The sequence below is a fragment of the Somniosus microcephalus genome, chromosome 12, assembly GCF_052327205.1.
Source record: "Somniosus microcephalus isolate GS21.2 chromosome 12, FLI_Smic_1.0, whole genome shotgun sequence".
Classification (NCBI taxonomy): Eukaryota; Metazoa; Chordata; class Chondrichthyes; order Squaliformes; family Somniosidae; genus Somniosus; species Somniosus microcephalus.
The window spans coordinates 59168758-59195534 of record NC_140998.1 but is presented as its reverse complement, the minus strand read 5'-3'; the positions used below and the strand labels follow the sequence as shown (position 1 = coordinate 59195534).

At 46.8% G+C, this 26777-nt stretch overlaps 1 protein-coding gene and 1 long non-coding RNA gene across 4 annotated transcripts in view; both read left to right on the top strand.

Moving 5' to 3' along the window:
• The window catches only part of mdga2a (MAM domain containing glycosylphosphatidylinositol anchor 2a), a 1193698-nt gene that overhangs the window by 1538 nt on the left and 1165383 nt on the right, over window positions 1-26777 (top strand). The window lies entirely within an intron of this gene.
• On the top strand, window positions 132-26154 carry LOC147109218 (uncharacterized). Of its 2 annotated transcripts, XR_015080194.1 has the most exons (3): window positions 132-1227; window positions 25774-25840; window positions 25962-26154. It is a non-coding gene; the product is annotated as an uncharacterized LOC147109218 (long non-coding RNA). The 2 variants fall into 2 exon arrangements; XR_015080193.1 differs by having other exon boundaries at window positions 25774-26154.

Here is a 26777-nt window from a genome sequence, read left to right as displayed (position 1 = left end):
ACTTGCGTATATTTATTTCTGTGGACCATAAATTACAAATCGAGCTCCAAGCTATTCTGCACTCTTTGAGTAGACTGGGTCCGATGCTACAGCCCAGGGTGGCCGTTTTGGGGAGGGGGGGGTGGTGGGGGGTGGATTTTGTGTGACAAGTTTCCAAAGTGTGAGATTCTAAAGCTGACACCAAACTCAATCGCCATGTGCGAGCAATCTTTGAGAAATGTGAGCAACGGGACTTTTTCATCTCTGGATTTCTCGGGAAGTAAGACGAATGATGGTCCCCTTGGGGGTTAGACGCCAATCCGCCGGCCCCAGCACTGGCTGCGAGAGACGGATGTCACTACCCCACGTGTAGTGGGAGCAGACGTGGTTGTTGCAGTTTGGGCAAATTAAACCGATATTTTTGGCAATGATTCGAAAACGAAACTAATTTCCCTCCAGCCCCTCCCCTCCCCCCTCAAAAAAAATAATTCTCGTTATATTGCTAAAATGAAGATGGAGTTGGTGAATCTGTTGAATTAACTGGACCTGTTGAAATAACTGGTTTCGGTAAAAGCGATTGGCCAGCAACTAATTAGCTAGATTAAAGATGGTTGTTTCAATTAGTAAAAACTTCAGGAATCGACATTCTCAAAAGCTATTTAATCCCTTTTATAGTATTAAACTCCCCCTTTAAACTAAGACGTGAACTGGAGGTGTTGCTTTGACTGCTAACACACAGTTGCCTGATTCACTTTTTTGCATATACACACACACAGGATATACATTTTAACCCTCTATTGAGTGATTGATGCAAGGGTGCTCTAATGGATGTGATCAGCGAGGCTCCACTGAGCAAACATTCGTATTTGGAAAGCAAAGAGTTAAAAGTTAATGTTCCGGTTAACAGAAATGTGAGCATTCACGCCAATAGTAGTCACATATCTGCTTCTGTAACCGGCATGTTACTATTGACTCGGCACCTGTAGTGAATAACCAGATTAATGTCGGGTAATTGGTTACAATATAAATGGTTGCAGAGGTCCCATTGTGAAGCGATCAATGAGCTCGGTATTTCGAGCCGACTGGACCATTATTCCTTTCTTTTTTTCCCCCGCGCTCAATCCCTTGTCAAAAACTGTTGTGTGGTTCTCCTAACGACGGCGCTGCCATCTAGTCGCCGAGAAGATGGACATTGGATTTTAAGATAGAGCCTCGCAGCCTCCGACCAATCACAGGCTGCTGGCACTGGTGAGTTGAGCAGCGAGATGTCATGCTTATGTTAATTTCGCTAGTGAAATTGACATGTCTGTCCCCTGGTGACCAATCAATATTGAAGGAATGTAGGGAAATCAAATCTGTTAGAAGCATTGTAGAACATGATTGTAAGTTTTGGCTCCCGTCGTGAAATTGGTGCTTTTTTGCCAAATACAATATAAGTAGCTAAACCAATCGTATTTAATTTTTTTTCAAAACTCTTAAAATAATTAACAAAGTCATTAATCTTTTAAGTCTTGCACGTTAACTGTGTAGACCCATTGCTTTGTGACTGACTGCTAGAAATACCCGGATAGGGAAACATGCGAACAGACATGACAACAGACATTTGCAAGAGACCAGTGTACTGTACTTGTTTGTACAAATATTCAATGAAAAGGACTTCAGATGTTGGCACATGCACGTATTATTTTAGAAGCCGAAGTGACGATGACCCGTGCCAAGGCGAACGACCTCCCCGTCGGGATCTTAGATCCGATCTATTAAAGGGGGCTGATTGCAGTCGTTTAAAGTGTCATTTCACATTAGCAAAAATATTGGGATGTACTTTCATCAGGCGTTCGTAAACATAAATGAATAATGCAATTAGTGATCTAAAAACAGAAAATGCTGGAAATACTCAGCAGGTCAGACAGCATCTGGGTTCCTCTCTCCACAGATGCTGCCTGACCTGCTGAGTGTTTCCTGCGTCTTCTGTTTTTATTTCAGATTTCCAGCATCCACAGCATTTTGCTTTTGTATTAACGTAATTAGTGATTCATTGAGCTGCTAATTGTGTCTGTCCTAAAAAGAAGAAAACAACATGAAACAATATAACCCACAAATATTGCGTTGGAATTGTTTGCGCCACAGCAGATAACACATCTCCAGGAATGTGTTTTTTTTAATAGTAGGCTATTACAGGAACTGAGTCTGCCCACAAACTCTTCAAACGGGTGGCACTGTGCCTTTTAAATTACAAGAGTTCAATAACTTCTGCCTCCTAGGAGAATCTTGAAATTGGCCACTTATTACACCCCTTGGGAAGGTCTGATGGGTCAGAACAGTTGGAGGCCCTCCGATACATTCAGCTGAAGTCGGTTTATGGACTCAAGTTAGCGACTGTCTGTACTGACCGATTTGGAGCTCCACAATCTTTTCCTTCCTGGATATCAATCCCCAGCTGCCATTATTCTCTAATCCACCAAGGTGACTCATTTCTCAAATTGCCTATATGCGATACGGTCAAATTTCAGAGCAGTTTTGTGTTGTAGAAGTAGGAATCCTATGAACCGGATCTAACTTCTAAATCTTATTTCACATGAGAAACAGAGAGAGACGTTCATTCCATCCACTAAGTTCAACCCCACTGTTATAACCCATATATGGCATTCTATGTTTAGATAACAGCTGGAAGTGGAGGGATGTAAGATCGTTAATAGTACAGAAAAGATGAATATGACTACATTATATTGCAATAGTAGGACAAAGGCCACAAGTTCAAGCTAGTAAAAGGCAGACAATTTTAGGACTGATATCAGGAAATTCTTCACACCCAGAGTAAGCAAAACCTAGAATTAACTTCCAGATAGAGTAGCGGTGATAAAGGCCCCACATTCATTTCTGAACCAATTAGATGCTGTAATGAGAGGAATTCAAGATCTTAGTTGATTGCCATGAATTTCATATAATTATAGTTTATAACACAGAATCTGGCCATTCAGCTCAACAGGTCTATGCCGGTGTTTATGCTTCACAGGAGCCTCCTCCCACCCCTCTTCAACTAACTCTATCAGCATATTGTTTTTTATTCGTTTATGGGATCTGTGTGTCACTGGCAAAGCCAGCATTTACTTCCCATCTCTAATTGCCCTTGAGAAGGTGCAGTCTGTGTGGTGATGGTACTCCCACAGAGCTGTTAGGGAGGGAGTGCCAGGATTTTGACCCAGCGACGATGAAGGATCGGCGATATACTTCCAAGTCAGGATTGTGCGTGACTTGGAGGGGAACTTGGAGGTGGTGGTGTTCCCATGCACCTGCTGCCCTTGTCCTTCTAGGTGGAAGAGGTCATGGGTTTGGGAGGTGCTGCCGATGAAGCCTTGGCGAGTTGCTGCAGTGCATCTTGTAGATGGTACACATGACAGCCATGGTACGCCGGTGGTGGAGGGAGTGAATGTTTAAGGTGGTGGATGGAGTGCTAGTCAAGCAGGCTGCTTTGTCCTGGATGGTGTCGAGCTTCTTTTCTTTCTCCCTTGTGTGTTTTTCGAGCTTCCCCTTAAATGCATCAATGCTATTTGCCTCAACTACTCCTGTGGTAGCGAGTTCCACATTGGCCGTGGATAGTTTTTGGTCTGGAGCATTGTTGTGATGTTTAGCTACTAACCTGGCCTGTGCCTTTTACTGCACTATTTTAAATAGGAAAATCCAGGCAATTGTAGCTACTTATAATGTACTTAGGTCAACCAGAAAGCAGTTGTAATTGCTTGTAAATTTCACGATGCAGGTCAATGACTGGCATTTTTTTTAAATAAAAAAGATTGTTTTGCATCTGTAACAAAGTGCGACATTCCAAGGTGTGATGAACATGAGCTAGACAAGATATTCAATCATTTTAATAGTTCTGTGTTGTTTCTTTTGCAAAGGTCAGTTGCTGACCTGATTTATCTGTTTGTTATACACTATTACCCATGGAGAAACTCAATTAATTGAACATTTTACTGTTCTGCTTTACATTTAGATGCAAATGCTATAGAAGCACCAGAGTCATTCTTTGTAAATGCTACTAACAGCAGAAAATTATAGGAAGTTCATTGCAGAAAGAGACCACTTGGCTCACTGTGCTTGTACCCATGTTAGTTCTATATTGGCACTAATTACTTTGATTCTATTGTTATGACTGGACTTCAAATGATAAAGAAAAGAAAGACTTGCATTTATATAGCACCTTTCAGAGCCTCGGGGCATCCCAAAGTGCTTCACAGCTAAGGAAGTCATTTTGACGTGTCACTGTTGTAATGTAGGTAATGCAGAAGCCAATTTGCATGCAGCAAGGTCCCACAAACAGCAATGTGATAATGACTTGATAATCTGCTTTTGTGATGTTGGGTGAGGAATAAATATTGGCCAGGACAACCCTGCTCTTCAAAATAGTGCCTTGGGATCTCGGTTTTTAACGTCTCATCCAAATGGCAGCACCTCTAACAGTACAGCACTCTGTCAGTATTGCACTGCTGTGTTTGCCTAGATTATTTTGATCAAGTCTCTGGGGTGGGACTATGAACCCACAACCTTCTGACACAGAGGCAAGCGTGCTACCCACTGAACCACATCCAACACCTGCAGAAAATGTATGGGGTTTTTTTGCATGATAATTAGGAGTAAGGCACCATTCAAGTTGTAATGTTTCATTTTATAACATTGTTAAATGCAGAAGCAAGAAGTAGAGGGAAATAAGAAATAAAAACCAAAAATTGCTGGAATTACTCAGAAGATCAGGCAGCTTTTGTGGAGAGAGAGAAACAGAGTTAACATTTCAGGTCAGTGACCTTTCATCAGACCTGAAACGTTAACTCTGTTTCTCTCTCTACGGAAGCTGCCTGACCTGCTGAGTATTTCCAGCATTTTCTGGTTTTTATTTCAGATTTCCAGCATTCACGGTATTTTGCTTTTGTAGCAGAGGGAAATAAATAAGTAGTCAATCAAAAAATGAAGACTTGAAATTTATATGGAGAGTTTAAAAAAAAAAAATCAAACACCAATGAATTGTCCTGATTTCTTTCTCCTTTAGCTGATTTATTGTATTTACCATTGGCAGTGGTCTGTTGCCTAGAATCATCAAATCATAGAATGATACAGCACAGAAGGAGGTCGTTCGACCCATCGTACCTGTGATGGCTCTTTGGTAGAGCTATCCAATAAATCCAAGTCTTCTGCTCTTTCCCCATAGCTCTGTAAATGTTTTCCCTTCAAGTATTTATCCAATCCTTTTTTTTTTAATGTTACTATTTAAACTGCTTCCACCACCCTTTCATGCCGTGCATTCCAGATCACAACAACTTGTGTAAAAAATGTTTCTTCATGTTGTCTTTGGTTCTTTTGTCAATCATCGTAAATCTGTGTCCTTCGGTTACTGACCCTTCTGCCAGTGGAAACAGTTTCTCCTTGTTTACTCTATCAAAACCCTTCATGATTTTAATACATCTATCAAATCTCTTAGTCTTCTCTGCTCCAAGGAGAACAACCCCAGCTTCTCCAGTCTTTCCACTTAACTGAAGTCCCTCATCCCTGGTACCATTCCAGTAAATCTCTTCTAAGGCCTTGACATCCTTCCTAAAGAGTGCTGCCCAGAATTGAACACAATACTCCAGCTAAGCCTTACCAGTGTTTCATAAACCTATTTAGCATAACTTAGTTGCCTTTATACTCTATTCTTCTATTAATAAAGCCAAGGATTCTGTATGCTTTTCAAACAGCCTTCTCAACATGCCCTGCCACCTTCAAAGATTTGTATATATACACCTTCAGGTCTCTCTGTTCCGGCCCCTCCTTTAACATTGTACCATTTAGTTCACATTGCCTCTGCTCAGTCTTCCTACCGAAATGTATCACTTCATACTTCTTTGAAATAAATTTAATCTGCCCTGTGTCTGCCCATTTTACCAGTCTGTCTATGTCCTCCTGAAGTCTGTTGCTATCCTCCTCCATTGTTTGCTACATTTCCGAGTTATCATCTGCAAAATTTGAAATTATGCCTTGTATACCCAAGTCCAGGTCATTAATATATATCAGTGGACATAATACCGATCCCTGGGGAACACCACTAAATACTGAAAAACAACCGTTCACCACTACTATCTGCTTTCTGTCCCCTAGCCAATTTTGTATCCATGCTGCCACAGTCACAATTTTACAGTCAATTCTTGTTTTCACACTGACTGCATTTTATGTTGTCTTACCTGCAATTATTATTGAGGTAGTGTTATGCAAGCACTTTGATCAATCAGTGGAGTACAGACACTGTAAACACACTCTTGCAGTTCTTTTGGCATCTGTGTGGCTCTCATACTCAACAAGTCTGTGAGATCCAAACTGTACTTCTAATGGATATAGAGTGTTGGCAGTTAAACACATACTATTCGGATTTTGAATGCCTCATCCAAGCTGCTTTTGAACACTGCTATTATGTATCATCACAATCTCTTGTAACCTTTTGTGTAAATATGTGAATGATTTATTTATTCCACTGCTGTGGAATAACATCTGTTGAGTAATGCCTCTTATACGTGTAGGGTACATGAAGAGGAATGGTGCATCCTACTTATAACTGGATTGTAGAGAGGCAAATCTGATGCTCCAATTGGTGGACCCACCTAGCAATAGGGTTTGATGTGTGTCCATGTTGTGGTCTGGTAAATGGTAGCAATGCACTTTCATACATTTTACGGTGCAATGAGCTGCTCACCATGTCAGATAGGAGTTTTTGGTACCTGTTGTCTGCCTGGTAAGGGTTCAAATCTATGTTTGTAGTGACTGACTACTGGCTAAACTTCTGATGGGGGAATGATACCTTCTGGCAGATGTAGCAATCATAAGAGCATAGGAACAGAAGTAGGCCATTCAGCCCCTCAAGCCTGTTCTGCCATTTAGTTACATCATGGCTGATCTGTACCTCAACACCATCTCCTCGCCTTTCTTCCATACCCATGCCCAACAAATATCTACCTATAATAACAACAGAAAATGCTGGAAATACTCAGCAGGCCAGGCAGCATCCGTGGAGAGAGAAACAGAGTTAACGTTTCAGGTCTGGGACCCTTCATCAGAACTGGAAAAAGCTGGAGATGTAACAGATATTAAGCAGGTGCAGAGACGGGGGGGGGGGAGCGGTTAGTAGGGGAGGAAGGAATAGAAAGAACACCCTGTACTTTTGTAAGAGGCAGGAAAGATAATTGTTATTTCAGTTTTCCAGCATCCACAGTATTTTGCTATTACAGGTAGACTATCGTTTATCCGAAAACCTCGGGACCAGCCGTGTTTCGGTTTTCGGAAAATTTCGGAAGTTATTTTATAAGACTGGGAAATTTGTCGGGGGTGGGGGTCGGCGGGGGGTCGGGGTCGGCGGGGGTCGGGGTCAGCCGGGGGGTCGGGGGTGGGGGTCGTCGGGGGGGTCGGCATCGTGCGCACGACTTACGCTGAACGAAAACACTTTCGGTTTTCAGAGGATTTCGGTTTTCGGAAGTGCGGATAAAGGATACACTATCCCTTATCCGAAAGGGTAGGGGTCGGCGGGGGGTCGGGGGTCGGGGGGGAGAAAAGAATATCGGACAGGCCGCTGCAGCTATCGGACGGGCCGCTGTATTGTTGGGTTCACTCTCCCGGTATACCTCCTTCACACTGCCCGGCTCGGCTTGCAATCTCCTACCCAGGAGGGAACTCAGTGACCCTCTGCCCTGCTCAGCGTAAGTCGTGCGCCACTCTGGTCATGTCGTGCGCACGACTTATGCTGAACGAAAAAACCTTCGGTTTTTAGAGGGTTTCGGTTTTCGGAAGTTCGGATAAAGGGTAGTCTACCTGTATATAAATATCTATCTATCTCACTCTTGAAAATTCCAATTGTCCTAGCAGCCGCTGCCTTTTGGAGGAAGAGTTCCTAGATTTCCACTACTCCTGTGTGGGGGAAAAAATGCTTTCCGATTTCACTCCTAAATGACCTAGCTTTAATTTTAAGGTTATTCACTCTAGTTCTGTTTTTATTTGTTCCTGGGATGTGGGCGTCGCTGGCATGGTTAGCATTTATTGCCCATCCCTAATTGCCCTTGAGAAGGTGATGGTGAGCCACTGCCTTGAACCGCTGCAGTCCATGTGGTGAAGGTACTCCCACAGTGCTGTTAGGGAGGGAGTTCCAGGATTTTGACCCAGCGACGATGAAGGAACACCAATGTATTTCCAAGTCAGGATGGTGTATGACTTGGAGGGGAACTTGGAGGTGATGGTGTTCCCATGCACCTGCTGCCCTTGTCCTTCTAGGTGATAGAGATCGTGAGTTTGGGAGGTTCTGCTAAAGAAGCCTTGGTGAGTTGCTGCAGTGCATCTTGTAGATGGTACACACTGCAGCCACGGTACGCCGGTGGTGGAGGGAGTGAATGTTTAAAGTGGTGGATGGGGTGCCAATCAAGCGGGTTGGGTTCCTGTTGCAGATTTTTTGCATTTTAACCTCTGACATGATCACAACCCAGCTGTTTTTAGGAGTTACGATTCAGCCATATGTCTCTGATAGATTCCCATCACTTCCCCACAATGGATGTTCAATTGGCAGGTCTGTAGTTGCCTGGTTTCTCCCTCCCACACATCTTCAATAATGGAGTGACATTTGCAATTTTCCAATCCAAATACACATTCCCTGAATTCAGAGAGCTTTGGAAAAGTATGACTAATGAATCTGCAATTTCCTCACTTATTCTTTTAATACCCTTGGGTGGAAACCATCAGATTTGGAGATGTGTCCATCTTAAGTCTCATTTATTTTCTCCATTTTTAACATGTATTAAATCCACTGTTCTCCCCAACGCCTGACTTTTTAGGTTCCTTTGTACTGCTGGTAATGTGTTCCCTACCTCCACTGTAAACATGGATAAAAGTTCCCTTTTAACAAAATAGCCATTTCCTTATCTATTATTCTCACCTGCCTCTGTCTTTATTGGGCCAACATTCCCCTTATCACCCTTTTTCTCAATATATTTATAAAACCGTTTTCTGTCACCTTTGATATCCCTTGCAAGGTATTTTATATTCCCTTTTTGCACCTCTTATTGCTTTATTTATATCCATCCATTTGTTGCTTTTTATAGTCAGCTGGATTTCCTTGCATTTATGTAAAGGTCTTCATTTAGCTTGATACTGTCTCTTCATTTGTTGACCATGGCTGCGTAACTACATGAGTGGAGCCTTTGCCTTTTCAGTGTTTGTACTGATTTTGTATCATAGCAAATACTTCTTTAAATACTTCCCAATGTTTGTCTGTAGGTTTATCCATTATCAGTTCAGCCCAATTTACTGTGGTCAATTCATTTCTCATCATTGGCAGCTCTGCAGTACTCTAGGCTGCTGTTGATGATGACTGGTCATCAATGCAGTCTTGAGGAGTAAACCTGCCGCTGGGGGATGGGATTCTTTTCACTTGGCATCAGGTAACCCTGTAAAATAATGCCTTTAATAGGTAGACCAAGCAATGCCCTGTGCTGATAGGCTGTGGGATTGCTTCATAACCAATTACCTACTTTTGAAGTGTAATCACTTTTGTAATATCGACAAACCCAACAGCCAATTTGTGCAGAGCAAGGTCCCACAAACAGCCATGAGATAAATGTCTAGATAACCTGTTTCAGTGGCATTGGTTGAAGGATAAATATTGGCTAGGACACCAGGAGAGTCCAGGAGTAGTCTCAGGGTAAGGGGTAGGCCATTTAAGACCGAGATGTGTAGGAATTTCTTCACTCAGAGTGTTGTGAATCTTTGGAATTCTCAGTCCCAGAGGGCTGTGAATGCTGAGCCTTTGAGTATATTCAAGGCTGAGATACGTAGATTTTTGGACTCTAGGGGAATCGAGGGATATGGAGATCGGACAGGAAAGCGATGATCAGCCATGATCTTATTGAATGGCATAGCAGGCTCGAGTCGCTGTATGGCCTACTCCCGCTCCTATTCTTATGTTATGAGAACTCTCCTGCCCTTCTTCGAATAATTTCACAGGATCTTTTATGTCCATCTGAAAGGGTAAATAGGAGTTTTTTTTAATGACTCATTCAAAAGATGCATTTCTAACAGTGCAGCACTCCACTGCACTGATGTGTTATCACAGATTATGTGCTCAAGTCTTGGATGGGGCTTGAACCCACAACCTTCTGACTTGGGGGAGAGTCCTTCCACTGAGCCAGTGCCTGAAACTAGTGAATCAAACTGCGCCACTACTCATAGACACAATTGGGGGATCCTAGGCTTTGGCTTTTTCCAACCTGTACTATTGGGCGCGATCTTGCCAGCCCTGGGGAGGCGGGTATGGAGGCAGGACTGCCGGGAAAATGGCAGAGTCTGGGGGTGGGTGCTCAAACCGCCCCCAACCCACCTCCATGCCATCTTGCCAGGAAGCGGGTAGCCGACCCGCGCCGGGTCCCATCTCCTTGGAGGCGGGAAGGAGATTAGTGCCACTTATCTGCCTATTAACAGGCAGATAAGAGGATTATCCCAATTTTACCCAAACAAGTGTGGGCTTCCCGAAGGCTCTGAACCCCTCCAGGGTCACCGAGGTGAGCAGTGGGTCTGCAGGGGGCAAAAGCGTGCTGTGAAGGTAAGTAATGGGTGCAAGTGTGGAGAGGTGAGTATGTGAGGTAAGTGGAAAGTGTCAGTGAAAGTTTACTTACCTTTGTTTCTTCCTGCAGGCTTCAAGAGTTGGGTATGCGGAGAGTCTCGCACCTCCACGGCAGAGATGACAGATGGCCACTGCATTCTCCAATAAAGAGGTTTGATGAGGTCTTGAATTCAAGAATTCATCAAACTATAGAGAATGCCAGTGTTTGACAGCTTCACAAAGCTGTCAAATGATGACAATTCATCTGTCAAAATTTTTTGTTGATATTCTCTGTAACCGGCTTTCCCTTAATTGGCCTGCTAAGCCCACTGGGCAGGCTTAACAAGGTCAATCAAGGGAAAATAGCGTGGGTTGGTCAGAAGTTGATGGAGGTGGGACTGAAACCTGACAAGTGGGAGTCCCGCCCCCAAAAGCTCCCCATTGGCAAAATCCAGCCCAAGCTGTTTATTTGTAGGTAAGTGCACTGTGTCCCTATGGAGAGAGTGTGTGCTCGCTATGTTAGGCACTTGGTACTCTACTTGTGTGAATTTCTCAGCAGTTTGGTTTGGAGGCAGAAGTCCGGCGATGGGTTTCCGACTGACCGAGAAACGAAAGCTGAGTATGATGCTGTACTGGGAAATAAAATGTGGACTGACATGGAATATAATGGCTTATTATTAGCACAGAATTGAATGAGTTAGAATTTCAAACTCTGAATTGGCTAACTGAATGAATGATTGATTTGTTGCTTCCAATTATTTATCCTATTTATACCACAAGCGCTGAAAAACAAGGATTAATAGGTCTAATTAGGAAATGTTTACAATATTCTCAAGTTGAGGCATATTTACTGTTATGGTAGCAGACGTGTATGTATCACATTTGTATTTGTTTTTACATAGTTTCCTACAGTTCTTGGGTCCTACAGTTCTTGGGCACTACTGCACAACAGCCTGTTGGTACTTCATGTTATATTCAAATCAGGGATTCATAGAATGGTTACAGCACAGTAAGAGGCCATTCGGCCCGTCAAGCCCGTGTCGGCTCTTTGCAAGAGCACTTCAGCTAGTCCCACTCCCCCGCCCTTTCCCCGTAGCCCTGCAAATATTTTTCCTTCAGGTACTTATCCAATTCCCTTTTGAAAGCCATGATTGAATCTGCCTCCACCACCCTTTCAGGCAACGTATTCCAGATCCTAACCACTCGCTGCTCAAAAAAGTTTTTCCTCATGTCGCCTTTGGTTCTTCTGCCAATCACCTTAAATCTGTGTCCTCTGGTTCTCGATCCTTCCGACAATGGGAACAGTTTCTCTCTATCTACTCTGTCTAGACCCCTCATGATTTTGAACACCTCTATCAAATCTCCTCTCAATCTTCTCTGCTCTAAGGAGAACAATGCCAGCTTCTCCAGTTTATCCACGCAACTGAAGTCCTTCATCCCTGGAACCATTCTTGTAAATCTTTTCTGCACCCTCTCTAAAGCCTTCACATCCTTCCTAAAGTGCGGTGCCCAGAATTGGACACAATACTCCAGTTGAGGCCGAACCAATGTTTTATAAAGGTTCATCATAACTTCCTTGCTTTTGTAATCTATGCCTCTTATTTATGAAGCCCAGGATCCTGTATGCTTTTTTAACCCCTGGGTAACACCACTGTATACCTTCCTCCCGTCTGGAAAAACCACTGTTCACCACTACTCTGTTTTCTGTCACTTAGCCAATTCGTATCCTGCTGCCACTGTCCTTTTTATTCCACGGGCTTCAACTTTGCTGGCAAGCCTATTATGTGGCACTTTATCAAATGCCGTTTGGAAGTCCATATACACCACATCAACCGCATTGCCCTCCTCAACCCTCTCCGTTACCTCATCAAAAAGCTTAATCAATTTAGTTAAATATGATTTGCCTTTAACAAATCCATGCTGGCTTTCCTTAATTAACCCACACTTGTCCAAGTGACAATTTTTTGTCCCGGATTATCGTTTCTAAAAGCTTCCCCACTACCACGGTTAAACTGACTGGGCTGTTGCTGTGTTTATCTTTGCACCCTTGTTTGAACAAGGGTGCAATTCTCCAGCCCTCTGGCACCAGCCCCATACCTAAGGAGGATTGGAAAATTATTGCCAGTACCTCTGCAATTACCACCTCTACTTCCCTCAGCACCCTAGGATGCATCCCATCCGGTCCTGGTGACTTATCTACTTTAAGTACAGCCAGCCTTTCTAGTACCTCCTCTTTATCAATTTTTAACCCATCCAGTATCTTGCACAGAAGTTTGCTTTTGATGACTGGTGTCAGGCCTTAGCTTGTACTGCTGAGAGAGCATGACTAGGAATTATAGTTGGATTGGAACTTAGTGTGACTGACTGATTCTTTTAGCAAGAAAAGCGAAAATTTGTTTAAAAGGGTTATTGCACAAATGGTTATGGCCATAAATGTTCACTTATTCACCTCTGCAAAGCAGTCATATAGCTTCACTGCTGCAAAGAAAGATAGAGCATGCAAAAAAAAAAGCCCACCAGGAATATGCTTACACGCAGCATAAGATGTGATGATGGCTTTGTCACGAGTGAGGGAAGAACAGCATTGGTTTCAAATTGAGTGTGTTACCATAGAGGCACATTAGTGATTTTTGTTGCAGGATTTCTTTCACAAATGTGGAAAAGGCATCAGGCAAATGGCGTAGGTGTTAAGCAATTATAATTTTTCAGACAAGTGAAGATACATCAGTGATGGACTCATAAGTGGAGCTGTATTCTGTTAATTCTAGGCAAGCTTTTACTGGTATCCTGTGTAATGTTCAAATACACATCCCTATTGGTGTGGTAATAACTAGATACTTTTATTTCTAAATCCCACTAGAATATTCCCATCAAAAAATAACAAAAGTAATACAAGAGATACTTTGTCATGTAATTGCTTCAGTTTTTCTTTAATTCTCAGGATATGGGTGTTGCTAGCAAGGCCAGCATTTATTGCCCATCCCTAGTTATCTTAGAAGGTGGTGGTGGACCGCCTTTTTGAACTGTGTGCAATCCATGTGGTGAAGGTACTCCCACAGTGCTGTTAGAGAGGGAGTTCCAGGAATTTGACCCAGGGACTATGAAAGAATGGCGATATATGTCCAAGGCTTCTTCAACAGCAGCTCCCAAACCCGCAACCTCCAATAACTAGAAGGACAGGGGCAGGAGGTACATGGGACCAGTTGACCAGTTAGCCTGACATCAGTAGTAGGAAAAATGCTAGAATCTATTATTAGGGATGTGGTAACAGGGCACTTAGAAAATCGTAATATGATTAGGCAGAGTCAACATGGTTTTATGAAAGGGAAATCGTGTTTGACAATTCTGTTAGAGCTTTTTGAAGATGTAACTAGTAGGATGAATAAGAGAGAACCAGTGAATGTGGTGTATTTGGATTTTCATAAAGCAAAGGTGCCACACGAGGTTATTACACAAAATTAGGACTCACGGTATTGGGGGTAATATATTAGCATGGATTGATTAATGGACAGAAAACAGTGAGTAGGAATAAACGGGACTTTTTTGTGTTGGCAGGCTGTAACTAGTGGGGTACTGCAAGGATCAGTGCTTGGGCCTCAGCTATTTACAATCTATATTAATGACTTAGATGAAGGGACTGAGTGTAACATATCCAAGTTTGCTGATGATACAAAGTTAGGTGGGAAAGTAAGCTGTGAGGAGGAAAAAAGAGGCTGTAGAGAGATATAGACAGGTTAACTGAGTGGGCAAGAACATGACAAATGGAATACAATGTGGGGATGTGGGAAGTTATCCACTTTGGTAGGAAAAACAAAAGAGCAGAATATTTTTTGAATGGTGAGAGACTGGGAAATGTTTGCATTCAGAGGGACCTGGGTGTCCTTGTACATGAATCACAGAAAGTTAACATGCAGGTACAGCAAGCAATTAGGAAAGCAAATGGTATGTTAGCTTTCGTTACAAAGGGATTAGAGTATAAGAGTAAAGGGCCTAGAAATTCAGTTGCGTTCGCCAGCCGTTAGCGCCATAAGAGGAGTAGATCTCGAGCGCTAGGCACTTAGCGCCCAGGCGCAGACCGATCTGCGCCTACGCCCAACTTCAGTTGACATTTAGCGCCGGCGCAAAGTGTTTGCGCGCGCTCAGCTGCGCGCGCAGCTTATGACGTCATTTCGTCGTGCAACGCCGTTTGTGCGCCCCAAATCGGAACTTCAGTGGCGCCCGCCCAATGTGGGCGTGGCGCTGTTAAGAACTGTGAAGTGGAACGCAGCAGAGGCCCTGCGTGCCTCGGGGAGCGCTAATTAAAGGGCACTTAGACTGAACTATAAAGGCCAGCCATTTTGCTGCAATGACTTTAGTGCTACGGATTTCTGGACAGAGACCAAGGAAGAGACCTTACTGATTTGGGCCAACATAGGAGAGGTATTTTTGGCTTCTGGCCAGAGCTTGGAAATTTGACTCATTGTGATTTGACTGTTTGCAAGTATATTATGGGGGCTGCATGGGGTTCCAACCCTCAGTTCCAGCATTATGTGCGAAGGGCTCGCAGACGCTGTGTGAGAGGGGCAGCCATGCCTAGACGCAGAGGGGCCATCAGGCGTCGGCAACGTAGGCCTTACCCACTCAGGGAATACCGGCAGCAGGTGTCCTATCTCACCATGACTGCCGCGCATTGTGTTAAGAGGCTGCGCTTCAGAAGGGAGGTGGTTGCAGAGATCTGCCAGCTGCTTCACAGAGATCTGCATCCACAGCTGATGTGCAGGACGTCTCTGTCGGTGGAAGTGAAGGTCACGGTGGCTCTGAACTTTTATGCAAGCGGCTCCTTCCAAGCCGCTGCTGGGGACATAGCGAACATCTCCCAGTTCGCCATGCATCGCTGCATCCGGCAGGTCACCGATGCCCTTTTCGCAAGGAGACACCAATTCATCTCCTTCCCCATGACCCTAGAGAGGCAGGAGCAGCGTGCAGTCGGATTTGCGAGGATCGCCGACTTCCCCATGGTGCAGGGCGCCGTTGACTGCACGCATGTGGCTATGCGGGCACCTATCGACAATGCCGAGGATTACCGCAACCGGAAGGGCTACCATTCCCTCAATGTACAGCTGGTGTGTGACCACAGGCAGCGCATCCTAGCTGTCAATGCCCGCTTTCCAGGCAGCAGCCACGATGCATTTATCCTGTGCCAGACTACTGTGGCTGACATGTTCCAGGCACAGCCTCCCCCAAGAGGATGGCTTATCGGGGACAAAGGCTATCCTTTGTGTACATGGCTCATGACCCCACTCCGCGCGCCCAGGACCCCTGCTGAGGAGGCATACAACGAAAGCCATCAAGCCACAAGGAACATCATAGAGCAAACGATTGGCGTCCTCAAGCAACGGTTCCGCTGCCTGGATCGTTCCGGCGGATCTCTACAGTATTCGCCGGATAGAGTCTCCCAGTTCGTCGTCGTTTGCTGCATGCTGCACAACCTGGCTATCCGCAGGACTCAGGCACTGCCACCTCACGTTGGACCACCACCTCAGGAGGACCATGAGGAGGAGGAGGAGGAGGAGGAGTACCAGCCCAGGAGGGAGCCACAAGGTCCAAGGGCCGTCCGTCGGCGGCTTATTGAACGACACTTCTAGGCCCCCTGTCAGGGAATGGCTTGTGGCAATGAAGGCACATGAATGCAGCCGCTCCGCAAGCCCTCAGCCGGTTAACGCAACAACCACTTGAAACATCACACATGGACAAGCTGAATAAATAAAAAGCTTTATTGAACAAACTCGGTCCTTCCCACATGAAACCCAAAAACAGACAAGACCCCCAAAAAACAGTCAAAAACATATCTCACTCCCACAACCTGGGGAGGAATAACAAAACTTGTCCATCCAAATGGCCTTCATCCTCTGCCTTACCAAGACAAACCCCCCCATACAGAACACAAACACCCCCATATAAAAAAACATTTGGCAACACACTCTACTTTGTGTGCCGAGAGGGCGAGTCCTTGTCCAGGCTTTTCCGGCCCCTGGCCGACCTGCTGCTCCGCCTCAACCTGGGCCCTGTAGGTGTTGCAAGGCTGGGGGAAGGCTCCTGAGGGGCACAATGCGTGACGGCAGATGCCCTTGGGGGTCGGCCTAGACTAGCTCCGGCCCTGGAGGGGCCGGCTGCTGACTGCTGCAGCTGTGGCTGGGCAGCATCAGTCTCTCCAGCAGCTCGTCGCAGCTTTGCTGGGGGAGTGGTAGTGGCGGCTGCAGCAATGGGGGCAAGCTGGCTGATGCCAGGCGCTCGCTGGTCGCCAGAGACACTGGCAGTCGGCCGGGCTGGCACTGCAGCAAGCGCAGCAATCTGGTGAAGGCCAGACCGCTGTGCTGCAGCAGTGCGGCGGGTGCCCTGGCGATGCGTGCGTGACACAGCGAGTGTGGCAGCAGTGAGTGCCCGTACTGCCCTGGTCTGTGCCCGCATCAGACCAGCCAGTGACTGCACGGCACCACTCGTCAACTCTCCACTCGCTGCCTGTGCTGCCCTGAATTCGGACCGACTCGCGTCCTGTGATGCCCTGAATTCTGCCCGACTCGCGTCCTGTGATGCCCCAAATTGTTCGAGACCCCTGGCCTGTGCTGCCGCGAGTTGTTCGAAACCCCTGGCCTGTGAGGCCCCGAAATCGGCCACACTATGAGCCAGGGACTCAATGGCCTCAGGCAACCGTGCCACAACCCCCATGAACTCGGTGCGGCGACGATCCGAGTCCGCGGACATTTGATCAAGGAGGCGCACCTCCTGGGCGAGGACCGTCTCCGGACTGGAGGCCGGACTCTCCCTCTGGGGAGAAGGCCGCCGAGCTGCCCGACCCTTCCCGCGTGGCTGGGCGCCACTGGGCCCAGCAACTGCACTCCCCTGCAACACTTCCCCCCTCTGGGGAGAAGGCCGCCGAGCTGTCCGACCCTTCCCGCGTGGCAGGATGCCACTGGGCACAGGAGCTACACTCCCCTGCAACACTTCCCCCTTCTGGGGAGAAGGCAGCCGTGCTGCCCGACCCTTCCCGCGTGGCTGGACGCCACTGGGCACAGCAGCTACACCCCCCTGCAACACTTCCCCCTGGCTCTCCTCCAGGCAAGACGTGTCCCCTCCATTGCCATCCCCTGGCGCGGATGAGGGTTCCCCCGATGTGCCGCCTTCTTCTTGCTCCTCGTCGTCCTCCTCTTCCGAGGGACTGACACTCGCAGCTTCAGGGACCTCCTCCTCACCAGCTGACAGCAGGAAGGCACAAGAGTAGCTTTAGAGTGAGGACAGGGCGTCAGCGAGGGAGGCATGAGTGGTGGCATTGTGCGCATTGGTCGGACAGTGGCAAAGGATGTAGATCTGAAGCGCAAGGGGAATGAGAGAGGTCCAAACGGTCATGTCCTTACCATTGGGGCCCAGCACAGGGTCGGCATCTGCAATTGCAACGGGGCCAATCACCCGGGCACCCATGAGTCGACCCACGCGCTCCTCCAGGTCACTGAGCTCCTGGAACTGGGCACGGCCTCCCCCGGTGACAGTCCGGCTCTTCAGATTCTCGGCCAGCTTGGCCTGCAAGAGAAAGGACGGCTTCTAAGTACAGTGTGGTGCCCTGTTGTGTGCACTGCCTCCCATGGTCGAATAGCTTGGCCAGTGTGGTGCCCTGTTGTTGTGTGCACTGCCTCCCGTGGTCGAATAGCTTGGCCAGTGTGTAAAGTGCAGAAAGTGCTATTGATGTTCATGCCAGTGCCATAGCTGCTGGAGGAGGGCTGGCCATTAGGCCTTTGAGGTCCCTTTGCCCATAATGTGAGGTGCACATGCAAGGATGAGGAGGACACTGGAAAGGGTACTCACCCTGACCAACCGAGTGAGGTCGTTAAACTTTTTCCGGCATTGGTCACCAGTCCTGGGGACATCGCTGTTGGCTGTGATCCTCTGGCCAATTTCCCTCCAGGCTCTCCTGTACAGCCTCTTGGAAGCCTTCTTGCCACTGTCCGGGAACAAGATATCTCTTCTCTTCTCCAAAGCCCTAACCAGCACCTTCAAATCATGGGCAGAGAAGCGCTGCGCTCGCTCGCGGGCCCTCTGCATCCTTGCTGGCGCTATTCTCTCCAGCAGCAGTGTTTAGGCCTAGCTGGAGGGCTGCAGTATCCAGGGCGTGGCAGCAGACCAAGTCGACCCTTCCCCCTTTAAGAGCTGGCCGGCGTCAGGGTGTCTGCTGTCAATCAAAACATGACCGCACCTGCGCTGCGCCCGGCCTCGGCGGTATCAGTCTGCACCGCCGGCTTAGCGCCTAAAGATAGGGGTGCAACGCCAGTTTTAGCGCTCGAGCAAACTCCTTGGCCAAAGCTACTGAATATCGGCGAAGTGGCCTCCACTTTCCGGCGGGTGCAAACTTTAGCGCCCGCCCGACTTTACCGCCCCAGAAGTGGCTATACTGAATTTCTAGGCCAAGAAGTCTTACTACAATTATACAGGGCATTGGTGAGGCCATACCTTGAGTACTGTGTATAGTTCTGGTCTCCTTTCCCAAGGAAAGACATACTTTCCTTAGAGGCAGTGCAACAAAGGTTCACTAGACTGGTTCCTAGGATGAGGGGATTGCCCTATGAGGAGAGATTGAGTAGACTAGGCTTATATTCCCTATAGTTTAGAAGAATGGGAGATGATCGAATTGAAGCATATAAAATTCTTAAGGGGCTTGACGGGGTTAATGCTGGGAAAATGTTTCCCCTGGCTGGGGAATCTAGAACACAGGGTCAGACTCGGAATAAGGGGTCGGCCATTTAGGACTGATGAGAAGTTTCTTCACTCAAAGGTTTGTGAATCTTTGGAATTCTCTAGCCCGGAGAGCTGTGGATGCTCAGTTGTTGAGTATATTCAAGACAGAGGTCGATACATTTTTGGGAATTAAGGGATATGGGGATGGTGCGGGAAGGTGGAGTTGAAGTTAAAGGTCAGCCATGATCTTGTTGAATGGCGGTGCAGGCTTGAAGGACCAAATGGCCTACTCCTGCTCCTATTTCTTATGTTGTAAGTCAGAATGGCTTGTGGCTTGGTGAGTATGGTGTTCCCTTGTACCTCCGGCCCCTGTCCTTCTAGTTAATAGAGGTTGCGGGTTTGGGAGGTGCTGTTGAAGAAGCCTTGGCGAGTTGCTCTAGTGTATCCTGTAGATTAAATACACTGCAGCCACAGTTTAAGATGGTGGATGGGTTGCCGATCAAGCAGGCTGCTTTATCTTTGATGGTGTTGAGCTTCTTAAGTGTTGTTGCAGTTACAGCTATCCAGGCAAGTGGAGAATATTCCATCGCACACCTGACCTGTGCCTTGTAGGTGGTAGAGAGGCTTAGGTGAGCCACTCTGACCTGCTCTAATAGCTGCGGCATTTATGTGGCTGGTCCAGTTGTGTTTCGCATCAATGGCGACCCCCAGGATATTACTGGTGCTTATTCCCATCAGAGGGCCATCAAGTATTCTATTAACAATATGCAAGTATCATGTATATCATCTTGGAATGCATGGTGTCATGCAGACTAGTAACATTGTCATAAACGTAATGCTAGTTAATTGCTATTTGGAGTTTAAATAGAATAAACGAAGGGTAACAATGGAATACTGACTTGATGTTACTTGTGTTTTGTAGTATTTGTTTGTGGAATAAACCTATTGCTTGCCATTTGCTTTCTGCATTCATTATGTATCCTCTATGCCTTTCAAAAATGACTTTTAAGATTTAGGGTTGAGCACCCTTAATTGCCACTAATTAGTCACATTGTGGCTTTGAGCCATTGATCCTTTTGTCCGTTCTGGCATGCACATTCTACTAGAGTAATATCCATTTAAAAGGAAGGCACTTAACTTGGTGAGTGCAAACAGCTCATTTCTCAGGTTTGTTTAGCAGAACTCCATAAACCTGCTTGGCTGCTTCAAATATTAAATAGAAAGGGCCTCAGAAGGCTGCTAGAGATTGGGTGAATAAATGAACACTTACGACCAGAAGCATTTGTGCAATAATTCTTTTACATAAAATAGAATTCACTAATGATGAACTTTTTTGAGAAAATGGGGACTATGGGAACCATACAATGAAGGCATTATCGTGAGAAGCATATTGTTATAGAGAGCACAATACTTTTCATGGTTTCTTTATTGGGCAAGTTGAAGGAACCAATAAACAATATATGCTTGGACCCAGCATAAGAGTGAGAAGAAAATGTGTCTATATTGGTCCTTGTCATAGACGTAAATGACTGGTTGGGCTTTTCTTGGTCACTGTGTTTTATATTGTGAAATCATGGAAATGTCATTATTACAATCCGAGGATATTGCAGTCGCCCAAGTGAAAACTGGAATTGAATATTTTTATAATAGAATCTTGCAGCTTCAGTTCCATTTTCCAATTTGGCCTGCATCAGTTCAATGAACAGACCACATCGGAGGATGGCCAGAAAAATCTCCCAAATGCCTCATTTGGAAGATGCTGATTGATGGGTATATTGATTTCACACCTGACCTCACCAGTTGTCCTAGAATGAAGACTTGCCATTAGTTTAGGGGGAAAGACATCATCAGGGAGTACTCGTACATGTTATCAGGCTGCCCAGATTGGAAGCGATGCATTGTACCCTGTGTGTTTCTGACAGTATGCCAATAACCCTCGTTCTGATTTTCTAAGAAAAAATGGCAAAGGTGTCCTTTCTCAGTACTTTAATAAAAGGGAAATAACCAACTTTTGCACAAGTCAATAAGCCATAACCATACTGGGATGTTACATAAATACATGCATAGTTTATTATGCATAGCATGTTGCTACATGTTAAGTTTAAAGAAATTCACTGAGGTGGAATTCAGCTCTACAGTGTGGGTTAAGATATAACGTTCTGACGAAGGGTCATCGACCTGAAACGTTGGGGTCGATTTTCCTGGAGCCGTCAGGCGGGGTTTCAGGCGTGTGGTGGGGGGGGGAAACCCCAAAAATATGGGGTCGAGACCCCCCCCCCGCCCCGTCCGACTTTCACCCTGGCGTTTCAATCAGACCCGAATCAGTCCCGCCCGCAGCTGGCGGGACTGGTCGTCGGGAGCCTAATCATCAATAATTGGCATCTATAATGCCATTTTAAGGGGCCCTTGCTATTTTCAGCCTTTTCCCATGCTAAACACGCCTGGTGGGAACCCCGCTGATGAAACCTGGCGTGAACAATGTCGGCTTGCTTACTTTCAGCTGCAGGTCAATCAGGAAAGAAGAGATTTAATCAGACAGCATTTGTAGGTTGCAGGACCTTGTTGTTTCAGGCTTGGGGCAACTTGTTCAAGGCTTAGGCACAGCTGTGGAAGGTTGGAGCCTCACACACTTCTCCAGTGTGAGCTCCTGGGAAGCCCCTCTTGCCACCCTCACTCAGCGCTTCCTCAACTGAGGCACCTACCAGAAGCATGGGAGGCCTTTTTTTCCTTCCCCCCTTGGCATTAGAGGACCTCCAGCCCCAATCGCGAAATGACACACGCGACAACTGCAGAAGTTGCCATCTGAAATTTTATTTACAATCACCAACTGATGGCATTTTTAAAATAAACACAACATTTCACCCAAGTGACTACCCTTGTGATTAGTGGTGCTTTATTTTTCTCTTACGCGTGCTCCTATGTAGTGGTTCCCCTGTGGCTTCAGCAGATGTGGAGGCCCCTTGCTCACTTTCCTGCTGCTCCTGTCTCGACACCTTTGGCGGGTGTCCTCTGGGGTGGCGAACCTGTGAGGGCTCGCCAGCAGTCTGCTGCTCCTGCGGCTGTGCAGGGGTTGAGACCTCTATCTCCGTTGGGTGTGGACTCCGGCGGGGCATGGAAGTGTGAGCGCTTGGAGAGGAGCCCCCACTTCCTTGAGGTCTGCCACCAACCTCCCTCTCATGGGTCAGGTCCCCCTCAGTGCCTGCAAGTGGCTTGAGAGCAGCTTGCTGCACATAAGGGGGGCCATGGGAACCCGTTTCTACAATGGCAGTCCTACTCAGAGGGCCTGCCATGAAGGTCTGGTTTCCCTGCTCAATAGCTGACCATCGCTCCTCCAGAGATGTCAGTCTATTCTGAACACTCACCATGTTTTCAGCACTCTGGCAACTTCGCTCCTCCATGGCCGTAGCCATCCTCTCCTCTACTGTAGCCATCCTTTCCGCAGAGGTTGCCATCCTTTCCGTGGTGATGCGTTCATGCGCCAATGACTCCACAAAGGCTCTGCTCATGTCGCTATGGACTCCTCCATTTGCTCCACACTCGCAGCGACCCTGGAGACAAAACCTGCCAGAGACTCCTGCATCTGTGCATGGAGATCCATCACCTCTTTTGCGGATGGACCCAGAGGCAGAGGGTCGACATGTAGCAGAGCTGAGCTGGGAGAGTCCTGCGCCCTCCGACGAGGTCTCTCCACTGCTGTCCCTGTCTCCACCATCTGCTGATGCTCACTTGTGAGCTGTGATACACCAGGTGACAACACTACTCTATCTCGCGAAGGTCCCACTGAGGTGTGAGTGTCTGCGCTGGTGCTGGGTGCGCTTACTTCTGCTGATGCTGCGCCCTCAGAGGTTGGAGCTTCCTCTGAGGAGTCTGGCTGCACAGCCTCTTCCTCTTCCACAGTGGGGACGGGGGCTTCGGATGGTCCTGTGGGGGAGTAAAGGAAAGAGTTAGAGATGTGATGTCAAGGTTACATGCACATTGGATTTTGCAGATGTTCATAAGTCCAAATGATGTAACTTCAGAATCATAACAGCGACTCATGCTATGTCAATGAGAGAGATGGAAAACTATTCTGTCACCAGCTTGCGGACCTGCCCCTGTCTCTCCTTCCCCAGCTTCCGCAGCCACATCAGCCCCGACAATTTCCAGGACTCCTTCCTCCCAGGGGGTCAGGTGGGCTATTGAGGGTGGGCCTCCTCCAGTCCTGGGTCACTCTCTGTTGTTGTGAGCTCTCTTTTCCTGCAATGAGGGAGACAAGTGGAGTTTGAGTGAGAATGAAGGAGTGAGTGCAGAGATTGCATAGCATAGATACTTGGAGGGAGACAAAGATGTTGTGAGGCTGCAAGACCAAGGGCCCTCCCTGTGTGTTGTCAGTTGTGCTCAAAGCATCAGAGTGAGAGGGAGTGCGAGGGCTGCATGATGGAATAGTTATGTGAACGTCAGCATAGAGAGAGAGAGAGAGAGAGAGAGAGAGGGAATGAGTAAGGGTGCATGGATGTGACTGTGAAGTGGGATGTGGAGGAAGAGAGTGCTAAAGCTGAGTGCTGGTGGGGAAAGGCAATGGGGATCAGTTTGAGGGTGGTGGAAACTTCATACTTTTCCTGTACAGTGAAGGTCATGGAATCGCTTCCGACAACTGTATCGAGGTTCTTCTGGTGACTCCCAGTGTGTTGACATCTGCTGTCACCTGCATCCATGCAGCCTTGGTCTCAGTGGGAGGCCACTTCCTCCCTGACCTAGGGAGGAGGACCTCCCTGTGGGCCCACACTCCATCCAATAATGCCTGCAGTGAAGCCTCGTCGGATTTGCTGCCAGCTCGGGGTCTGGCACTGGCAACAGCTGCTGCAGGCTCCTCTGCCATCCTGTGTGGTTCGTATGGAAGCCTGCAGAGGCTGCAATGCTTGCTATAGACTTTAAAAGCACCACGAATGATGACGTCATACTGTGGGGCTTTCTGACTGGAAATAGTCAATTAGCAAGGGTTCCCACATGCTGGAAATGAATTGGCCAATTGAGGGAAAATTGCATCAATCTGCCAGACCCATTTACATTCGTGTGGGAACCCCGACATTCGGGGAACCCGACAATTCCCCGCACCTGCGGGAAAATCGACCCCGTTAACTCTGTTTCTCTCTCCTGACCTGAGTATTTCCAGCATTTTCTGTTTTTATTTCAGATTTCCAGCATCCGCAGTATTTTGCTTTTGTATTAAGATACTAGCTGGGGCCGGTCAGTGCGGCCGGCGCATGCGCGGTCAGTGCGGCCGGCGCGAGCGCCCCGCGATTTCCAGAGGCTCGCGCGCCCCTGCGATTTCCCGAGGCTCTCCCCCCCCCCCCCCCCCCCCCCCGTGATTTCCCGAGGCTCTCCCCCCCCCCCCCCCCCCCGCGATTTCCCGAGGCTCTCCCCCCACCCCCCCGCGATTTCCCGAGGCTCTCCCCCCCCCCCCCCCCCCCCCCCGCGATTTCCCGAGGCTCTCCCCCCCCCCCCGTGCAATTTCCCGAGGCTCTCCCCCCCCCCCCCCCCCGCCCCATTAAATTGTTATTTAATTCCCTAACACATCATTAAAATATTTACCTTAGTTCCCTAACACAGAGAAAGTGTGGGGGAAAAAATCGTGAAAAATCAAGATGGCGGCCACTCACCTCGGTTCAGAAGGATAAGGCCCACCCACACACGCACCGATTGGTCGACCGGTCAGGTCACCGAAGCGTAGGATTGGTCAATCGTCGAGTCACTCGACACTCAACTGTAGGAAGACCTCGACGTCACACGGTCGCTAATGAGATGCTAATGAGCGGAACGCTGAACGTTTTTGGGATACCGCGGGCGGGATTTTTGTCTGGCGGAAACGTAAATACGCCGATGACCGGTCCGGAATCGCAAGCTTTCTTTTGAGGCGACGCGCGCGTCGGTACGCTCTAACTTCCAAACGTATAGAGACCAGGCGGACAGACAGACAGACAGACAGAAGAGCCGCTTTATATATATAGATATAACAGTCTGACTGAAAATAATCACTGGGTCTGCTTGTTGGCCAATGGTATTTCAGTGTTAAAATTCCGTTTAATTTTCTTCACATCTATTCTTTTAATTGGGGGAGGTGGGGATAAAAATACAGAAGAGAATTTCTTTAATGTGAAACCCTCTTGTTCCAATCCCAAGTTAGTTAATCTCAATAACTGCTGTGCTACTAACTTGCGAGCTTGGATGGTGATGGGCAGCAGACTGTCTTACCTTGAAAACATTGCAACTGATCCCAGTCCTGACCTTACCCAAAATCCACGCTCTTTTCAGTAGGGATTATTGGCTAACTAAAAGGGGTGGGATTTCCTCACCCCTCCAGTCCAGAGGCACTGAAGCCAATAGTTGCAGCCAGAAGTTATTGACATTAGTACAGACCAACAATCACATGTGATACAGACCGTCCTGTATCATTCAATACAATATCAGGTGTAGTTACATAAACCAGTAAAAAAAATTACATTTTATTTCAACAGAATTGAATTAATACCTGGGTAAATGAAGTGTGCATACTATTGATGTGAAGAATCCAGAACAAGGCTGGTATTGTTTAAATTACAGTTACAACCGATATTGCTTGATTTATATTATGCTACGGAATGTTGAAAGATTTAACGTTGACTGTAAAATGTAGGCAGTGCTTTTGGTTTTTTTTCTATTGCAGTGAATAGGATCATCTCAAAAATATTCTAATTTAACACACGGAGACTACAAAAATTGAACAGATGGTCGGTGCAAATAACAAAGGTGTGTGCAGTCTGAAGTTGACTTCGAGTCAGGCGCTCATGAGGTGACCCATAAGGAACACCACATAGCTCTTTACTTTGTGACCTAACCAGCTGTTATATCGTGTTGTGGTTTTTTTTTAACTAGCTTTCTTTCCAGTAAATAAAATGGCTGTCACATCAGGAGGTATCAACAACACTGGAGCAGAGGCTGTGCCTCCTTTAAAAAAGACTTGGATGTGTGATGTTGGTTTCAGAAACAGAAATCGATCACTGCCAGTGAAAAAAATATAATGCACAATGAATGCTTTCATGTACAGGATTAGCACTTGTAGAAAACGGGAATATGTAACTGCAATCATAGCAATAGATTGCTGGAGATCTGCAGCAGAAATATGCTTTCCACAAAATTTGCGCAAAATGACTGCTACAGATTCAGATCTTCAAATTCAGAATCCAGATTCACTCTAAAGTTAAAGCCAGGCTGTCAACTTTGCTCCAGAGAGAAGCAGGAGTACAGTTTAGAAAAAGCTTCCCAGAAGTGGACATTCCCATTTTATTCAGCAATCCTGTGCTTTTTGTTTTTGTGATGATTCTAAATCTGTAATTAAATGAAATAAGTGATTTCTTATAGTTTTATTATTCCTAGCCAGTGATCAAGCTCCTCTGCAAAAGGAATGTTGTCCTACTGGTACCAAGAATAGTGCTCAGAATAAATTGTATCCAAAGGGATCACAGTTATGATGGGAATGAGT